Source organism: Triticum aestivum, chromosome 4B (assembly GCF_018294505.1).
Source record: "Triticum aestivum cultivar Chinese Spring chromosome 4B, IWGSC CS RefSeq v2.1, whole genome shotgun sequence".
NCBI classification, from domain to species: Eukaryota; Viridiplantae; Streptophyta; class Magnoliopsida; order Poales; family Poaceae; genus Triticum; species Triticum aestivum.
Window position 1 is genome coordinate 192,131,554 of NC_057804.1, and position 20,435 is coordinate 192,151,988.

Sequence of the window (20,435 nt, forward strand, 5' to 3'; positions counted from 1 at the left end):
ACGATTGGCGCGATTGTTGATATGAAGTAAGGGAATATTAGATTCCAATTTCCATTAAAGAAAGGCATAGAGCACTTTCCAAGAAAGAAGAGTTAATACCAGTTTTAGTACATAAACTTGTCCTAGTAGGAACAAATTCATACAGAAACTTAAAAAAACCCATAAAACTAACCCCTTAACTTGTTTAACAGAACATTTTAGTACAACTCCGTCAAATCTAGCGGCGCTGCGCCCATTCCCCGTTAACTGGGCGTCAGTGTGGCAGCAGGCCCACGCACTGTCTGTCGATTTGAGCCTGGGACGTCGCACAAGTTAAGGAGATACGGACCCTCACATAACTGTAAACTTGGAGATATAAACCTTATTATCACTGAGAAGAGAAATTTCTACATCGATCGACCTGCACGTCAACGTGTGTTGCATGTTCTTCACGGTCACCGGCATGGCCAGCGCATGCGCGTATGCTTGGTCGAGGACCTTGTATAAAAGGAGCAGAACGTCCAGGAAAGGCCAGTGCCTTCTCCTTCGTGCTCTTGTCGACAGCCACCAGCAGCACGAGGAGGGAGCTGCACCACGCCGTGGTCGACGAGCCGGAACACGATGAGCTCGCTCTACCTATAACGAGGTAGTACGCGGATACCAGCGTTGCTAGGTAGCCCAGGTTGTACAGCTGCTACTTGCTCATTAATTCCCTATTTATACGTTTGCTCTAGGCTACTCCGTAGTCCGTATCACTTTCCATCGGAGTCGATGCACAAGTTCACGCAGCGAAACACAATGAGTAAAAGGACATCATGAACGCGCTCTCCTCGGGTTTTTTTTCGAACCGAAGGCAAAGATTGCCTCATCTATTAATTAAGCAGAAGAGAATTGCCAAGTTAATTACGGAAAACCAGGCAAAAACCAGAATAAGAATGGCTAAGCCCACTCCCAGAGACAGACACACAAAGGGCAGAGCCCACCCTAATCGACACATGTCGACCTGCGGCCAGACAACGCAACTTCGACTCAGACGGAGAACTCAGAAGAACAAAACCAGGCGAAAGCTGGCGCCACGGGAAATAGCCGAACGAGCCACTTGTAGCCAGTCATCGTATACCACAGGGTCCCGGCGCCGTTGCTTCGACTCCACAACAACAAACAAACCGAGGCAAAACCGCGAACACGCCGGAGAAGAGCCGACTACCTGAACCATTTCCACGTCGCCGATATCACTCCCACCAGCATCGTTGCCATAGAAGCCTGGTCGCCATAGAGATTCTCTCGGGGCCGACGCCCCGACATCCACCGCTCCGTCGCGCCCAGCACACTCCACCGGCACCGCCTTCCGGGGCCGCCGCCCCGACATACCACCGCTCTCCCCGAGCAGCAATGCCGCACAGCCCAGCTGCCCGTAGCCCAAGCTGCTCAGGGCAACCGCTCGCAGACCACGAACTTCACACCACATCCGAGGCTGCCGCCCCGACATAAAATCAGACCACCCCCTCTGGGGTGCATCGACCAAGCCGACACCCCCACCGCCCAAGCGGGACAAGGATGACACCCAACCAATGTCGAGATCGAGCCCCACCTCATAGAGCTGCCACTCACATTGTTCCCGAGGTCGCTATCTCGGGGCACAAACAAAAACCACTCGGAGCCGCCGCCCCGACGTCCACTGTCCCCGCCGACGAAGAGATCTATGCAAACCGTAATATGCTGACTCTCGAAAGTGATGCCTCAAAGAAGGAAACGACATAGACGCCGTCATCGCCCGCTTCGACCATCCGAAACTAGATATTTCTCCCGGAGAGTCGTGTAATGGAGCTCCACAGCAACACATTCAAGAAGGGAACGGCGCCATGGCCATCATGGCACCGCTATTGCCTGCACCGATCCAAAGTCAGTGCTAGACTTTCACTTGTTCCACCGGCTCCTCACCGCGCCACCTCGGCCTGTCGCGCCACCCGAACAGGAGCCAACCTTGACATCGCACCTGCCAGAGCGCCAGTTCCGCGCCCGATCCCTTAGCATGCTCGCCCGCATGCCAATGGCCACCTCCAGCCTACCGCTGCACCTCCCACCCAGGCCTCCATGCGCCCGCCCCTCGCGCGTAGCATAGGGGGCATCCTCCTGCACGGTCACCGCGCCCGCTCTGTGCCGAACATGCGCCAGATCCGCCGCCCAAGCCACCCGCCTGCCACCAGCGCCTCCACCGCAACACTGGAGCCGCTCACGAGGCCGGCGCCTCCACGAGTCCCGAGCTCTCGCATGGCCGAGCCGCCCCGCGCTGCATGTGCGCCTTGTGAGAGGGTGGAGATCCCCGCCGCCGCCGACGCCGCACAGGCTTTGCCGGTGGCGCCCTTCGGCGGCGGCGAGGAGGGGAGAGGAGTACTAGGTGGCCGGTGGCGCCCTTCGGCGGCGGCGAGGAGGGGAGAGGAGTACTAGGTGGCCGGCGGCGGCGATTTGGGGTGCGCCTGGGATGCTCGCGGGGAGCGTCACAGGGCCTGCAGTCGGCGGCAGTGGGTGTGTCCGCGCTCTCCTCGTTGAGATTGCTCCCGACTGTGGCGCTGGAGAAACCGGCCTCCCGAATCACGCGGCTTACGCTGGGTAGCAGGGCCGGGCCTATAGTTGTAAAAAATGTGCAGCCTGCACAGGGCCCCTAATTTTTGGGGGCCCGAAAATTTGTATATAGGCCTAGTATTTTAGAAAAAATAGTCATAGCAGGTCCTGGGCCGCTGAGTCGAACCATAAAGCGTTGCCGCTCGACGCTACTGCTCGTCTGCTTGATTGATGTTCCTTAAAAAAGTTGTTGCTCGATGCCTCGATCGACAAGGAAACGGATCGTCGGTCTCAAAGAAAAAAAAGAGATCGTGGACTAGATCGATCGCAAAACCATAATAGCAGGTGCGGCGGCGTCGTTATAGAAAACAGGATCGTCTCCTTCATGGCATCACCTCATGCCCTCAGCCTTCATCATATTGCCTCATGCCTTCAGCCCTCATTGTATTGATCGGCAAGCCGCAAGCAAATCAGGGCGCTGCAGCTGTTTCCTTCCTCTCCTAAGTTCTAGACTCTTCGCCTCATCAGATCGATCGGTGACCGACTCCAGGTGCTTCATGGCTTCAAAACAGGTAGCCTGCCGCTAGCGAGTCCTTTGTAGTTATCTTCGGCTCCTATTCCTAATTTCTAATTTCTAATTTCATAAATCCTAATTAACTTTTGACAGGGATCGTTAGAGATTGGTCCTTGCCACCTTGGTTAAATAATACAGTGTATTATTATGCAAATGGCAGTTGAATAGGTATGATTTTTTACACATCCAATTATTATGTAAGACACTATATCATATACATTATAATAGGTCATTAGTTCATTTTAGTAAAACAGGGCCCCATTCTTTAGTTTCGCATAGGACCTCGGAATTTACCTGCCCGGCCCTGCTGGGTAGTCAAGAATGGAAATGATGAGAGCTAATCGAGCTCGACATTGACAGCGAAGAGTGGCTGAGGCGGCGGCTGCTGCTGCGCGCGCGTCTTGCTGTTGCACCTGGGCGACGAGCGTTGGGCTAGATGAGACATGACCGCATGCAGGCGGAGCTCAGCAGCGGCGTGACCTGCGCATGGCCGTGCTGGCGCGCGAGACCAAGCACGCGCTTGAGCACGTCGGCCACCTCGACAGTGAGCCACTGGTGCATGGTGTAAGCTCGAGTGCTGGACTACTACCGCGGCTACGTCTACGAGCACCGGCTGACCGGCATGTCCCGCTCGCTGCATTATTCAGGTGAAGACCTCATCCACTCACCTCGCCCCGTGTTGGGTAGAAAGTATATAACCAGCCTGTCTCTCGGCTGGCTTATCCTCATCCGAAAAGAAAACAGAGAAGTTATGTAACTGTAGTTACCGGTTGGTTTGGTTAGCGCGAGTGAGAATGGTCGCCGGGTCGAATCCCGGTAGCACAAAAAAAATCTTGCTTTTATTTATTTTGCACTATCACTGACAACTGGGTCCTACAGATGGAGAGAGAGAGAGCAGGCCTGCTGCTTCGTATGCGCAGTTAACAGGGACAGATGCCACGCCATTAGATTTAACGAAATTAAAATGTTCTGTTAGACAAGTTAAGGGGTCAGTTTTATGGGGTTTTTTAGTTTATCTATGAATTTGTTCCCACCAGGACAAGATTATGTACTAAAACTGGTATTAACTCTTCTTTCTTGGAAAGTGCTCCATGCTTTCTTTAATGAAAATTGGAATCTAATATTCCCTTACTTCATATCAACAATCGCGCCAATCGTTCTAAGGAAAAGTCTACCCAGAATAATAGGGCAAGAAAGATTGCAATCTATATCAAGCACGATAAAATCCACGGGCACAAAAATTTTATTTGCAACAATGAGAACATCATTGATCCTGCCCATAGGCTTTTTAATGGTGGAATCCGCAAGGTGCAAATTTAAAGAGCAATCATCAAGATCATGGAAACATAGAATATCACATAAAGTTTTCGGAATCGTGGAAACACTAGCATCCAAATCACACAAAGCAAAACACTCATGATCTTTAATTCTAATCTTTATAGTAGGTTCCCACTCATCATTAAGTTTTCTAGGTACAGAAACTTCCAAATTAAATTTTTCATCATAAGATTGCATCAAAGCATCAACGATATGTTTGGCAAAAGCTTTCTTTTGACTATAAGCATGAGGAGAATTAACAACGGATTGCAACAAGGAAATACAACCTTCTAAAGGATAATTATCATAATCCAATTCCTTGAAATCCGAGAGAGTGGGTTCAATGATATTTAAAGTTGTGACCTCTCCAATCCCACTTTTACCAAATTTAGCATCAAGATCTAAAAACTCCAAATTCTTGGGACGCCTTCTAGGCAAAGTTGACTCATCATCAGTCCCATAATTATCAAGATTCAATTGCAAAACATAGATCTAATAGGAGACGCATCAATAACTTTAAGATCCTCATCATTATTTTCACAGAAACTAGAAGAACACACCTTTACAAATCTATCTTTCTTAGCACGCAATCTAGTGGTTCTTTCCTTGCACTCATCAATGGAAATTCTCATTGCTTTGAGAGACTCATTGGTATCATGCTTAGGAGGAGAAGATCTAAGTTTAAGAGAATCAACATCAAGCGAAAGTCTATCAATGTTCCTAGACAAATCATCAACTTCGAGCAATTTTTCTTCAAGCAAAGCATTAAAATTCTTTTGAGAAATCAAAAATTCTTTCACACTATTCTCAAAATCAGAGGGCATCTTATTAAAATTACCATAAGAATTATTGTTGGAATTTCCATAATTATTAGAGGAATTACTAGAGAACGATCTAGCATTAAAGTTTCCTCTATAAGCATTGTTTCCAAAACTATTCCTACCAACAAAATTCACATCCATAGATTCATTATTATTCTCAATCCAAGTAGACAGAGGCATATCATTGGGATCAAGAGGAGTATTTTTAGTAACAAACAACTTCATAAGTTCATCCATCTTTCCACTCAAAACATTGATTTCTTCTATAGCATGCACTTTTTTACTAGAAGATCTTTCGGTGTGCCATTGAGAATAATTAGCCATAATATTATCAAGAAGTTTCGTAGCATCTCCTAATGTGATTTCCATAAACGTGCCTCCCGCGGCCGAATCTAAGAGATTTCTAGAGGCAAAGTTCAAACCGGCATAAAAGTTTTGTATGATCATCCATAAATTCAAACCATGAGTGGGGCAATTGCGAAGCATCAATTTCATTCTTTCCCAAGATTGGGCAACATGCTATTGATCAAGTTGTTTAAAATTCATAATATCGTTCCTAAGAGTGATAATCTTAGCGGGAGGAAAATACATAGAGATAAAAGCATCTTTGCACTTGTTTCAAGAATCAATACTACTTTTAGGCAAAGACGAAAACCAAACTTTAGCATGATCTCTAAGTGAAAACGGAAATAACTTCAATTTAACAATATTGTTATCCGTATCTTTCTTCTTTTGCATATCACACAAATCAACATGGTTGTTTAGATGAGTAGCGGCATCTTCACTAGGAAGGCCGGCGAATTGATCTTTCATAACAAGATTCAATAAAGCAGTATTGATTTCACAAGACTCATCATCATTAAGAGAAGCAATCGGAGTAATAAGGAAATCATTATTATTGGTATTCAAGAAATCACACAATTTGGTATTATCTTGCGCCATGGCAATAAGTAATCCAACACACAAGCAAACAGAAAAAGGCGAGCGAAAAAGAGAGGGCGAATAAAACGGCAAGGGTGAAGTGGGGGAGAGGAAAATGAGAGGCAAATGTCAAATCATGTAAATACAAGGGAGATGAGTTTGTGATGGGTACTTGGTATGTCTTGACTTGAGCGAAGACCTCCCCGGGAACGGCGCCAGAAATCCTTCTTGCTACGTCTTGAGCTTGCGTTGGTTTTCCTTGAAGAGGAAAGGGTGATGCAGCAATAGTAGCGTAAGTATTTCCCTCAGTTTTTTAGAACCAAGGTATCAATCCAATAGGAGGCTCCTCAAAAGTCCCATGCACCTACACAAACAAACAAAGAACTCGCAACCAACGCAATAAAGGGGTTGTCAATCCCTTCATGGCCACTTGCAAAAGTGAGATAAAATAAAGATAGTAAGATAAGATAAATATATTTTTGGTATTTTATAATATAGATGCAAAGAGTAAAGATGCAAATAGAAGTAGATTGGAAGCAAATATGATAAGAGATAGACCCGGGGGCCATAGGTTTCACTAGTGGCTTCTCTCAAGATAGCATAAGTATTACGATGTGTGAAAAAATTACTGTCGAGCAATTGATAGAATAGCGAATAATTATGAGATTATCTAGGCATGATCATGTATATAGGCACCACGTCCGCCACAAGTAGACCGACTCCTGCCTGCATCTACTACTATTACTCCACACATCGATCGACTCCTGCCTGCATCTAGAGTATTAAGTTCATAAGAACAGAGTAATGCATTAAGCAAGATGACATTATGTAGAGGGATAAACTCAAGCAATATGATATAACCCCATCTTGCAACAATACAATACGTGCCTTGCAACCCTTTCTGTCACTGGGTAAGGACACCGCAAGATTGAACCCAAGCTAAGCACTTCTCCCATGGCAAGAAAGATCAATCTAGTAGGCCAAACCAAACTGATAATTTGAAGAGATTTGCAAAGATAACTCAATCATACATAAAAGAATTCAGAGAAGATTCAAATATTATTCATAGATAAACTTGATCATAAACCCACAATTCATCGGATCTCGACAAACACACCGCAACAAGAGTTTACATCGAATAGATCTCCACAAGAGAGGGGGAGAACATTGTATTGAGATCCAAAAAGAGAGAAGAAGCCATCTAGCTAATAACTATGGACCCGTAGGTGTGTGTTAAACTACTCACAACTCATCGGAGGGGCAAGGATGTTGATGTAGAGGCCCTCCATGGTTGATTCCCCCTCCGGCAGAGTGCCGGCGAAGGCTCCAAGATGGGATCTCGCGGATACAGAAGGTTACGGTGGTGGAAATTGTGTTTCGTTGGCTCCCTGGATGTTTTCGGGGTACGTAGGCTTATATAGGAGGAAGAAGTACGTCGGTGGATGCCCGAGGGGCCCACAAGATAGGGGGCGCGCCCTATAAGGGGGCACCCTCCTATCTCGTGGAGGCCTCAAATGCTTCTTGACTTGCACTCCACGTCCTGTAGATCACGTTCGTTCCAAAAATCACGCTCCCGAAGGTTTCATTCCGTTTGGACTCCGTTTGATATTCCTTTTCTTCAAAATACTGAAATAGGCAAAAAACAGCAATATGGGTTGGGCCTCCGGTTACTAGGTTAGTCCCAAAAATGATATAAATGTGTAAAATAAAGCCAATAAACATCCAAAAGGGGTAATATAATAGCATGGAACAATCAAAAATTATAGATACGTTGGAGACGTATCACACACCATATGAAAGCACACTGCAGAATCATGTGAAAGAAGGCTAGTACTGGCCTCTCATGATGCGGAATTCAAACAACTCACAAGAAGAAGATCTGAACCAAATTTGCCAACACAGATAGGAAGTAAGATCTCCTCTTGTGCAGTTCCACTAAGATCAAGCAATCAAGCAACATTGTCGGTGTGACATTTTGGTTGAACTGCACAAAACACTCTTAAAACAAAAGTGTTTTGTACAGTGCAACAAAAGGTTACAATGGCAACGAGGTGAAGTAGATAACCCTGTTTACACAAAGGTGCAAAGGAAACAACTAGTGGTCAATAACGGTGGATGACACAGAAGCCAACAAAAAGAAGCATCTACCTTATCTAAATGGGAAAGAAAGCAAGACAGTAGCATTTCTCAAATGGTGGCATTGATTAATATTAACATAGAGATTAATTAACAATAAAATTTGTTAAACGTGTAATTTGCTTTTAACTATGGCATTGCATCAATTTTCCAGTGGCATTATTAGAGGGTGTTTGTTACAGGGACATTTTGGTGTAGGGACTAAACAAACTCTGTGTCAGTCCCATCTAAACCAAAAAGGAGGGACTTCTACGGACTAAAAGTGGGCAATTGGGAATAAAGAAAGAAGACCTCAAGGGAGTCTTTCTGGGACTTTTTCCAACGGCTGCCCTTGCCATGCATTGCACCTTGTCTCTATTAGTTCATTACTAGGGGTAACATGGTCTTTTAGCATGTCATTTAATAACCTCTAGTCCATGTTTAGTCCCTGGACCAAGCAGGTAGGGACTAGGGAGTTTTTAACCAAACAGGGCCTTAGATTAACAACAGCTAAAGAGTTGCACGGGACAGTGGACGCACCAGCACCATGTGCATCTACCGATGTACTGTGGTCATGCACGGTCTGTTGCAACAAAGAACAAACAACCAAGGAGCATATTTGTGTTGGTCCCAGTTTTGTTATCTTTAGACACCTTTCCCTATGTGAGCGCAGCAAATCTAGTCCTGCTCAAACTCTAGAGCCTTGTCCCCCAAAACAAAAGATCGGTTCGTTACAGATGTGTGTACTGCGTTTGTCATTGTTTTCCCTTTTCGACCAGCGTAGGTGCTGGATAGCCAGTCTGTACTAGTACTTTCGCCCCTTCCTTTCCTCTTTGAACCACGTCCTAGATTTATGCGATACAACTTTCCCCACTACTTTCCCCCATTCCTTTCCTCTTTGAACCATGTCCTAGATTCATGCTATACAACTTTCCCCCTTCATTTCCTCTTTGAACCACGTCCTAGATTCGTGCTATACAACTTTTCCCACTCCTTTCCTCTTTGAACCACGTCCTAGATTCATGCTATACAACTTTTCCCACTCCTTTCTTCTTTGAACCACGTCCTAGATTCATGGTATACATGCAGCTAGAGCAATGCATGTGGAATAAGTAAATTATACCTTAAGGTTCTTGGGGTGTGGTTCGGTGGGCGACGGGACGACGGCGAAGAAGAAGGGGTCGGAGGCCCTCCCGCACCGCTGATGGGTGAAAGTGAACAGCTGCGTGATACGTCTCCAACGTATCTATAATTTTTTATTGTTCCATGCTATTATATTACCCCTTTCGGACGTTTATGGGATTTATTTTACACATTTATATCGTTTTGGGGACTAACCTACTAACCGGAGGCCCAGCCTATATTGCTATTTTTTTGCCTATTTCAGTATTTCAAAGAAAAGGAATATCAAACGGAGTCCAAATAGAATGAAACCTTCGGGAGCGTGATTTTTGGAATGAACATGATCCGGAGAGCTTGGAGTGCAAGTCAAGAAGCTCTCTAGGGCCCCATGAGATAGGGGCCCCCCCAGTAGGGCATGCCCCCTATCTCATGGGCCCCTCGGGTGGCCACCGGCATACTTCTTCCTCCTATATATACCTATGTACCCCGAAAACATCCTGGAGCACCATGAAACACAATTTCCACCGCCGTAACCTTCTGTATCCGCGAGATCCCATCTTGGAGCCTTCGCCGGCACTCTGCCGGAGGGGGAATCAACCACAAAGGGCATCTACATCAACATCCTTGCCCCTCCGATGAGTTGTGAGTAGTTTACCATAGACCTACGGGTCCATAGTTATTAGCTAGATGGCTTCTTCTCTCTTTTTGGATCTCAATACAATGTTCTCCCCCTCTCTTGTGGAGATCTATTTGATGTAAACTCTTTTTGCGGTGTGTTTGTTGAGATCCGATGAATTGTGGGTTTATGATCAAGTTTATCTATGAATAATATTTGATTCTTCTCTGAATTCTTTTATGTATGATTGAGTTATCTTTGCAAGTCTCTTTGAATTATCAGTTTGGTTTGGCCTACTATGGGAGAAGTGCTTAGCTTTGGGTTCAATCTTGTGGTGTCCTTACCCAGTGACAGAAAGGGTTGCAAGGCACGTATTGTATTGTTGCTAACGAGGATAACAAGATGGGGTTTATATCATATTGCATGTGTTTATCCATGTACATCATGTCATCTTGCTTAATGCGTTACTCTGTTCTTATGAACTTAATACTCTAGATGCAGGCAGGAGTCGGTCGATGTGTGGAGTAATAGTAGTAGATGCAGGCAGGAGTCGGTCTACTTGTTATGGACGTGATACCTATATACATGATCATGCCTAGATAATCTCATAACTATGCGCTTTTCTATCAATTGCTCGACAGTAATTTGTTCACCCACCGTAATATTTATGCTATCTTGAGAGAAGCCTCTAGTGAAACCTATGGCCCCCGGGTCTATCTCTTATCATATTTTCTTTCAATCTACTTCTATTTGCATCTTTACTTTTTGCATCTATATCATAAAATACCAAAAATATATTTATCTTATCATACTATCTTTATTAGATCTCACTTTTGCAAGTGGTCGTGAAGGGATTGACAACCCCTTTGTTGCGTTGGTTGCGAGTTCTCAGTTTGTTTGTGTAGGTGCGTGGGACTTTTGAGGAGCCTCCTACTGGATTGATACCTTGGTTCTCACAACCGAGGGAAATACTTACGCTACACTTTGCTGCATCACCCTCTCCTCTTCGAGGAAAACCAACGCAAGCTCAAGACGTAGCAACAAGAATTTTTGGTGCCGTTGCCGAGGAGGTCTTCGCTCAAGTCAAGACATACCAAGTACCCATCACAAACCCATCTCCCTCGCATTTACATTATTTTCCATTTGCCTCTTGTTTTCCTCTCCCCCACTTCACCCTTGCCGTTTTATTCGCCCTCTCTTTCCCAATCTCCTCCTCTCCTTTTCGCTTGCTTCTTCTGCCTTGCTTTTGTTTGCTGCTCTGTCTCAAATTGGGGAGATTATGGTCGATATGGACAACAAGGATAACACAGAAAACCCCAAGGCTCCGACCGATGAACCCCCTATCTTGCATACTAAAAAGTTTCGAATCGGTAGCGGTAACATCATTGGCAAAGGTGTTATTCAAGATTTCTTTACTTGTGCCGGTAGTTTACCTTCCATGGGTGGTTCTATTCTTCATAGAACTAGTAGTCTTGCGGATGCTATCGCTATGCTTATAGTTGAACTTGAAAGGCAATTTATCCATATGGATCCTTGCATCAAAGAATTTTTCCTAGAATTCTCTAATGTTGAGCATTCTTCTGTTAAGCGCGCTATTACTATATTTTTAGCTCATGAGTTTATATTTATCATAAGAGAGGCCAAATAAATCTTTGCGCACTATAGGGTGGACGCCGGTCGTCCTCCCATAGAGGCGATCCTCTATGATTAAGAGGAAATTAGACGTTTTCAATCTTCGGACTATGTCGCTTTTAATGAAAAGCTTAGAAAAAAGGTTCCTACCAATGTCTTGGTTGATTGCATTAACGAGCTTAATAATGAGTTTTCCCTTCGAAACGATGAGCTAGGATACTCTCTTGAGTATAGGCTCACAAGATTTTGCCAAAAGAATGTTTTTAGTGATGAAATAGTTGTACACTATGAAGGGCCAAGGGAGGAACCCGTTCCTCCTGTGATTGATCTTGGGGATCTTTGTCCCACTAAATTTAGCCCTTTTGATTACTTTTTCTTGCCTCAAAGGAAACTTGCTGCCGAACGTAGAGAATATGAGATGAGCTTTCAAGATCTATCTTATTATTATGGCACCACTTAGATCTATCTTTGCTTTTTTATGCCTAGCTAGGGGCGTTAAGAGATAGCGCTAGTTGGGAGGCAACCAAATTTTCTTTATGTTTTTTTTGTTTTTGCTCCTGTTTAGTAATAAATTTTGCATCTACCTTCTGGTTAGATGTGTTTTTATCTTTTAATTACTGTTCGTGCCAAGTAGAACCTATAGGATAACCTACGATGATAGTTGATTTGATTCTGCTGAAAAACAGAAACTTTGCACGCACGAATATAATTTTGTTAAATCACAGGAACGTGATTTTGCGTTGATTCTTTTTTATTATGTTCAATAAACAAATTTTACAGGATTCCCTATTTTGGTAGGATTTTTATAGTTCCATAAGTTTGAGTTAGTTACAGATTGCTACAGACTGTTCTGTTTTTGACAGATTCTGTTTTTCGTGTGTTGTTTGATTATTTCAATGCATCTATGGCTAGTAATTCAGTCTATGAACCATAAAGAAGTTGGAATACAGTAGGTTTAACACCAAATTAAATAAAGAATGAGTTCACGGCAGTACCTTATGTGGTGGTTTTGTTTTCTTTCACTAACGGAGCTTATAAGATTTCCTGTTGAGTTTTGTGTTGTGAAGTTTTCAAGTTTTGGGTAAAGCTTTTATGGACTATGGAATAAGGAGTGGCAAGAGACTAAGCTTTGGTATGCCCATGGCACCCCCAGATATTCAAGAATAGCCAAAAGCCTAAGCTTGGGCATGCCCCGGGAAGGCATCCCCTCTTTCGTCTTCGTTCATTGGTAACTTTACTTGGAGTTATATTTTTATTCGCCACATGATATGTGCTTTTCTTGGAGCGCCATGTATTATATTAGTCTTTGCTTTTTAGTTTACCACAATCATCCTTGCTGTATACACCTTTCGGGAGAAGCCTATTTGATTAGAATTTGCTAGAATACTCTATGTGCTTCACTTATATCTTTTGAGCTTGATAGTTTTTGCTCTACTGCTTCACTTATATCTTTTAGAGCACGGTGGTGTCTTAATTTTGAAGAAATTGCTAGTATCTCATGCTTCACTTATATTATTTTGAGAGTCTTTTAGAACAGCATGGTATTTGCTATTATCATAAAGTTGGTCCTAGAATGATGAGCATCCAAGTTGGGTATAATAAAAACTATCATAGAAAGTGAATTGGATGCTATGATTAATTTGATAATTGATAATTGTTTTGAGATATGAAGGTAGTGATATTGAAGTCATGCTAGTTGGGTGATTATGAATTTAAAGAATGGTTGAGTTGAAGCTTGTGATTCCCGTAGCATGCATGTATGGTGAACCGCTTTGTGATGAAGTTGGAGCACAATTTTATTTATTGATTGTCTTCCTTATGAGTGGCGGTCGGGGACGAGTGATGGTCTTTTCCTACCAATCTATCCCCCTAGGAGCATGCGCGTAGCACTTTGGTTTTTGATGACTTCTAAATTTTTGCAACAAGTATATGAGTTCTTTTGATTAATGTTGAGTCCATGGATTATACGCACTCTTTCACCCTTCCACCATTGCTAGCCTCTCTTGTATCGTGCAATTTTCACCGGTACCATACACCCACCATACTCCTTCCTCAAAACAGCCACCATACCTACCTATTATGGCATTTCCATTGCCATTCTGAGATATATTGCCATGCAACTTTCCACCGTTCCGTTCATATGACACGCATTACTTTTGTCATATTGCTTTTTGCATGAACATGTAGTTGACATTGTATTTGTGGCAAGGCCACCTTCATAATTTTCATACATGTCGCTCTTGATTCATTGCATATCCCGGTACACCGCTGGAGGCATTCATATAGAGTCATATCTTGTTCTAGCTTTGAGTTGTAAATCCATAAAAGTGTGATGATCTTCATTATTAGAGCATTGTCCTAGTGAGTAAAGGATGATGAAGACTATGATTCCCCCACAAGTCGGGATGAGGCTTCGGACTTTACAAAAAGAAAAGAAAAGAAAAGAGAAAAAAAAGAGAAAGGCCAAAAATAAAAAAAAGGCCAAAGAAAAAAAGGAAAAGAAAAAGAAAAGAAAAAAAAGAAAAAAAAGAAAATGAGAGAAAAAGAGAGAAGGGACAATGCTACTATCTCTTTTTCCACACTTGTGCTTCAAAAATAGCACCATGATCTTCATGTTAGAGAGTCTCATATGTTGTCACTTTCATATACTAGTGGGAATTTTTCATTATAGAACTTGGCTTGTATATTCCAATGATGGGCTTCCTCAAAGTGCCCTAGGTCTTCATGAGCAAGCAAGTTGGATGCACCCCACTTAGTTTCTTTTGTTGAGCTTTCATATATTTATAGCTCTAGTGCATCCGTTGCATGGAAATCACTACTCACTCACATTGATATCTATTAATGGGCATCTCAATAGCTCGTTGATACACCTAGTTGATGTGAGACTATCTTCTCTTTTTTGTCTTCTCCACAACCACCATTCTATTCCACATATAGTGCTATGTCCATGGCTCACGCTCATGTATTGCGTGAAAGTTGAAAAAGTTTGAGATTATTAAAGTATGAAACAATTGCTTGGCTTGTCATTGGGGTTGTGCATGATTAAATACTTTGTGTGATGAAGATAGAGCAACAGCCAGACTATATGATTTTGTAGGGATAACTTTCTTTAGCCATGTTATTTTGAGAAGACATGATTACTTTGATTAGTATGCTTGAAGTATTACTATTTTTTATGTCAATATGAACTTTTATTTTGTATTCATTTGGATCTGAACATTCATGCCACAATAAAGAAAATTACATTATGAATTATGCTAGGTAGCATTCCACATCAAAAATTTCTTTTTTATCATTTACCTACTCGATTACGAGTAGGAATTAAGCTTGGGGATGCTTGATACGTCTCCAACGTATCTAAGGTAGGCCCCACATGGTTTGCCTCTTTTTTTAACATAACGCATCAAGTTGCAATTTGTTTGTTCACCCGTGGTAGACGATCCTCCCTCCACCAAGTGGACAACTAGTACACATGCCAAATTACCACGTGGGCTGACTTTTTCATACAGAATTGAGCTCCACCGTGTACCCGTGGGGGTGTGGTTGGGAAAGAGACGGGAGTACGTGCACCGTGCATGCACCTCTTCTCTTTTTGCACGTCCCCCACCTATGTGGGTATGTGTGAGAGATACAAACCGCGTTCGTGAGTGTCTTTTGTTTTGGGGTGGGGGTGGGGGTTGGTTTCGTGAATGTATTTGTGGGAATATGTGTCGATGACATCTCAAACAAAATTTTGCATGCAATGTGTGTGAAATGGAGGCCTATCCATATCATATATAGAGGGTCGGGCAATCCACGAGAAGAGAGGGAGGGGTCATAGATATCGATAGAGTCGAAGAGAGGATCAAGTGGGTGGGTGCGAGATTGATGAAGAGAGCCAACAAAATTGTGTGTGTGTGCAAGTCAAAGATATAGGGCGACTGGCCTACCGGAACGTCAGAGGGCACATGTCAAGTTTGTGTGTGGCAGGGAGACATGACTAGAGCGCTCGATGTATCGGTGTGTGCGGGGGGAGGGGGTGGGGGAGGGGTAGGCAGAGGCCTAACTATAGAGGTAGAACGACTCGTATATGTGTTGAGAAGGAGAGACCCAGCTATGTCTTGAGGGAGGTCGGTCAACATCCATACATAACTGAAGGACAGGAAATATGATGGGACAGAGAGAGAGAGAGAGACAGAGAGAGAGAGAGAAAGAGAGAGAGGGAGGGAGAGGGGTAGAGTGCTGGATGGTTGATGGAGTTGCTTCTCGAAGATGGTGGGAGATGCCTACTAGACAAACTGAGGGTGGAACTGCAATGTTATCAATAAGAGTGGGGATGCGTTTCTGTGTGTGCCTGTGCGTGACAGATCTGTCGGGACGCATCCATGGATCATGAAGGGAACCATGTGTTTGGTAAGCAAACCTAACTAGATCGGTAGATCAATTGGTGTTTGTCAGAGGAAGGGAGAGACATAACTAATGAGGTAGATCGATCAATGCGTGGGTAAAAACGAGTTATAAGGACCTAGCTAGCTATATGTATAGCGGGAGATCGGTCGGTGTGCGTCCATTTGTTAGAGGCAAATAAGGCCCAGCGAGACGGATAGACAGAGAGAATGGAGCTAGGAGGTGGTGCGAGAGGCCTGGCTACTAGCTAGATTGGGGGAGGAGTGTGCGGTTGTGAGATTGATGAAAAGAGGGGCGAGAGTTTACACGTGTTTGTGATCGTATGAGGGACACGAGGCAAGGACACATAAAGGAGGAGAGGTTTATCGATCAGTGTGTGTCGGAAAGGAGTTGTGGAGACTCTGGGAGAACAACCTAAAGAAAAAAAGAATGTGCCCGGTGGATAGAATGCCGAGGGAGGGGGAGGGCGAGGAGGGCATGTGCATGCATGAGAGAAAGTTAGTGGTAGCTACAAAGGATAGAGGATTGTGTGGGTGTAAGAGACTAACAAAGATCATAATTTGATATGAAAGCGGATTCATATATTTGAATAGGAGATCATAGCGTTTTAAACATATGCATGCATGAATATAGAGGTGATACACATGTTGTGCACATGTTATACCATAATGTGATAATGCATGGCGTTTGTGTTGGGGAACGTAGTAATTTCAAAAAAAAATCCTACGCACACGCAAGATCATGGTGATGCATAGCAACGAGAGGGGAGAGTGTTGTCCACGTACCCTCATAGACCGAAAGCGGAAGCGCTAGCACAACGCGGTTGATGTAGTCGTATGTCTTCACGATCCGACCGATCAAGTACCGAACGTACGGCACCTTCGAGTTCAGCACACGTTCAGCCCAATGACGTCCCTCGAACTCTGATCCAGCCGAGTGTTGAGGGAGAGTTTCGTCAGCACGACTACGTGGTGACGATGTTGATGTTCTACTGATGCAGGGCTTCGCCTAAGCACCGCTACAGTATTATCGAGGTGGACTATGGTGGAGGGGGGGCACCGCACATGGTTGGGAGAGATCAACTAATCAACTTGTGTGTCTAGAGGTGCCCCCTGCCCCCGTATATCAAGGAGCAAGGGGGTGCGGCCAGCCAAGGGGAGACGCGCGCCGGAGGAGTCCTACTCCTACCGGGAGTAGGACTCCCCCCCTTTTCCATGTTGGACTACGAGAGAGAGGGGGAAGAGGTGGAGGGGAGGAAGGAAAGGGGGGCGTCGCCCCCCTCTCCTTGTCCTATTCGGACTGGGGGGAGGGGCGTGCGGCACAGCCCTAGCCGCCTCTCCTCTCTTCCACCTAGGCCCACTAAGGCCCATTAAGTTCCCGGGGGGTTCCGGTAAAATCCCGATTTCACCCGGAACACTTCCGATATCCAAACATAGGCTTTTAATATATCAATCTTCATGTCTCGACCATTTCGATACTCCTCGTCATGTTCGTGCTCACATCCGAGACTCCCAACAACCTTCGGTACATCAAAACATATAAACTCATAATATAACTGTCATCGTAACGTGAAGCGTGCGGACCCCTACGGGTTTGAGAACTATGTAGACATGACCGAGACACGTCTCCGGTCAATAACCAATAGCGGATCCTGGATGCTTATATTGGCTCCCACATATTCTACGAAGATCTTTATCGGTCAGACCGCATAACAACATATGTTGTTCCCTTTGTCATCGGTATGTTACTTGCCCGAGATTCGATCATCGGTATCTCAATACCTAGTTCAATCTCGTTACCGACAAGTCTCTTTACTCATTCCGTAATACATCATCCTGCAACTAACTCATTAGTTGCAATGCTTGCAAGGCTTAAGTTATGTGCATTACCGAGAGGGCCCAGATATACCTCTCCTACAATCGGAGTGACAAATCCTAATCTCGAAATACGCCAACCCAACATGTACCATCGGAGACACCTGTAGAGCACCTTTATAATCACCCAGTTACGTTGTGATGTTTGGTAGCACACAAAGTGTTCCTCTGGTAAACGGGAGTTGCATAATCTCATAGTCATAGGAACATGTATAAGTCATGAAGAAAGCAATAGCAAGATACTAAACGATCGTGTGCTAAGTAAACGGAATGGGTCATGTAAATCACATCATTCTCCTAATGATGTGATCTCGTTAATCATATGACAACCCATGTCAATGGCTAGGAAACATAACCATTTTTGATCAACGAGCTAGTCAAGTAGAGGCATACTAGTGACACTTTGTTTGTCTATGTATTCACACATGTATCATGTTTCTGGTTAATACAATTCTAGCATGAATAATAAACATTTATCATGATATAAGGAAATAAATAATAACTTTATTATTGCCTCTAGGGCATATTTCCTTCAGTCTCCCACTTGCACTAGAGTCAATAATCTAGATTACACGGTAATGATTCTAACACCCATGGAGCCTTGGTGCTGATCATGTTTTGCTCGTGGAAGAGGCTTAGTCAACGGGTCTGCAACATTTAGATCCGTATGTATCTTGCAAATCTCTATGTCTCCCACCTGGACTAGATCCCGGATGGAATTGAAGCGTCTCTTGATGTGCTTGGTTCTCTTGTGAAATCTGGATTCCTTCGCTAAGGCAATTGCACCAGTATTGTCACAAAAGATTTTCATTGGACCCGATGCACTAGGTATGACACCTAGATCGGATATGAACTCCTTCATCTAAACTCCTTCATTTGCTGCTTCTGAAGCACCTATGTACTCCGCTTCACACGTAGATCCCGCCACGACGCTTTGTTTAGAACTGCACCAACTGACAGCTCCACCGTTCAATGTAAACATGTATCCGGTTTGCGATTTAGAATCGTCCGGATCAGTGTCAAAGATTGCATCAACGTAACCATTTATGATGAGCTCTTTGTCACCTCCATAAACGAGAAACATATCCTTAGTCCTTTTTAGGTATTTCGGGATATTCTTGACCGCTGTCCAGTGATCCACTACTGGATTAGTTTGGTACCTCCCTGCCAGACTTATAGCAAGGCACACATCAGGTCTGGTACACAACATTGCATACATGATAGAGCCTATGGCTGAAGCATAGGGAACATCTTTCATTTTCTCTCTATCTTCTGCAGTAGTCGGGCATTGAGTCTTACTCAATTTCACACCTTGTAACACAGGCAAGAACCCTTTCTTTGCTTGATCCATTTTGAACTTCTTCAAAACTTTGTCAAGGTATGTGCTTTGTGAAAGTCCAATTAAGCGTCTTGATCTATCTCTATAGATCTTAATGCCCAATATGTAAGCAGCTTCACCGAGGTCTTTCATTGAAAATCTCTTATTCAAGTATCCCTTTATGCTATCCAGAAATTCTATATCATTTCCAATCAGTAATATGTCATCCACATATAATATCAAAAATGCTACAGAGCTCCCACTCACTTTCTTGTAAATACAGGCTTCTCCAAAAGTCTGTATAAAACCAAATGCTTTGATCACACTATCAAAGCGTTTATTCCAACTCCGAGAGGCTTGCACCAGTCCATAAATGGATCGCTGGAGCTTGCACACTTTGTTAGCTCCCTTTGGATCGACAAAACCTTCTGGTTGCATCATATACAACTCTTCTTCCAGAAATGCATTCAGGAATGCTGTTTTGACATCCATTTGCCAAATTTCATAATCATAAAATGCGGCAATTGCTAACATGATTCAGACAGACTTAAGCATCGCTACGGGTGACAAGGTCTCATCGTAGTCAATCCCTTGAACTTGTCGAAAACCTTTCGCAACAAGTCGAGCTTTGTAGACAGTAACATTACCGTCAGCGTCAGTCTTGTTCTTGAAGATCCATTTATTCTCAATTGCTTGCCGATCATCGGGCAAGTCAACCAAAGTCCACACTTTGTTTTCATACATTGATCCCATCTCAGATTTCATGGCTTCAAGCCATTTTGCGGAATCTGCACTCACCATCGCTTCTTCATAGTTCGTAGGTTCATCATGATCTAGTAGCATGACTTCCAGAACAGGATTACCGTACCTCTCTGGTGCGGATCTTACTCTTGTTGATCTACGAGGTTCAGTAACAACTTGATCTGAAATTTCATGATCATCATCATTAACTTCCTCACTAATTGGTGTAGGTGTCACAGAAACCAGTTTTTGTGATGAACTACTTTCCAATAAGGGAGCAGGTACAGTTACCTCATCAAATTCTACTTTCCTCCCACTCACTTCTTTCGAGATAAACTCCTTCTCTAGAAAGGATCCATTTTTAGCAACAACTGTCCTGCCTTCGGATCTATGATAGAAGGTGTACCCAACAGTCTCCTTTGGGTATCCTATGAAGACACATTTCTCCGATTTGGGT